The sequence below is a fragment of the Arachis duranensis genome, chromosome 5, assembly GCF_000817695.3.
Source record: "Arachis duranensis cultivar V14167 chromosome 5, aradu.V14167.gnm2.J7QH, whole genome shotgun sequence".
NCBI classification, from domain to species: Eukaryota; Viridiplantae; Streptophyta; class Magnoliopsida; order Fabales; family Fabaceae; genus Arachis; species Arachis duranensis.
In genome coordinates, this window is record NC_029776.3 from 60023244 (window position 1) to 60023749 (window position 506).

A 506-nucleotide genomic window follows, 5' to 3' on the forward strand; every position below is an offset into this window, starting at 1 on the left:
GACGATGTTTCTATATAGGAATTTCCGACTTCTTTGAGCTGTGGCATTGGCTAGGGGTTCTGCCTCGATCCATTTTGTGAAGTAGTCTATTGATACTATGAGGAACTTGACTTGTCCTGATCCTTGAGGAAAAGGTCTGAGAAGATTGAGTCCTCCATTTTGCGAATGGCCAAGGTGAGGTTACACTGATGAGTTCCTCTGGCGGAGCGGTGTCGAAGTTGGCATGCTTCTGACATGGTGAACATGTCCTTACAAATTCTGTGGCTTCTTTTTGTAGAGTTGGCCAATAAAATCCTGCCCAAAGTACTTTTTTGGCGAGTAACCTCTTTGACTCTTTCTCATCTGTGGGGAGAGCTTCTGTTCTGAGGTAGTTAATTATGAGAGTCATCCATCCCTGATCACGACCTGTTATGACTAGGACTTTTTCTTAGTAAAGTATGATGATTCTTGAACATAGCTATTTATTGAGTCTTGGCTGTGGCCCAAAGCACTCTGTCTTCCAGTAT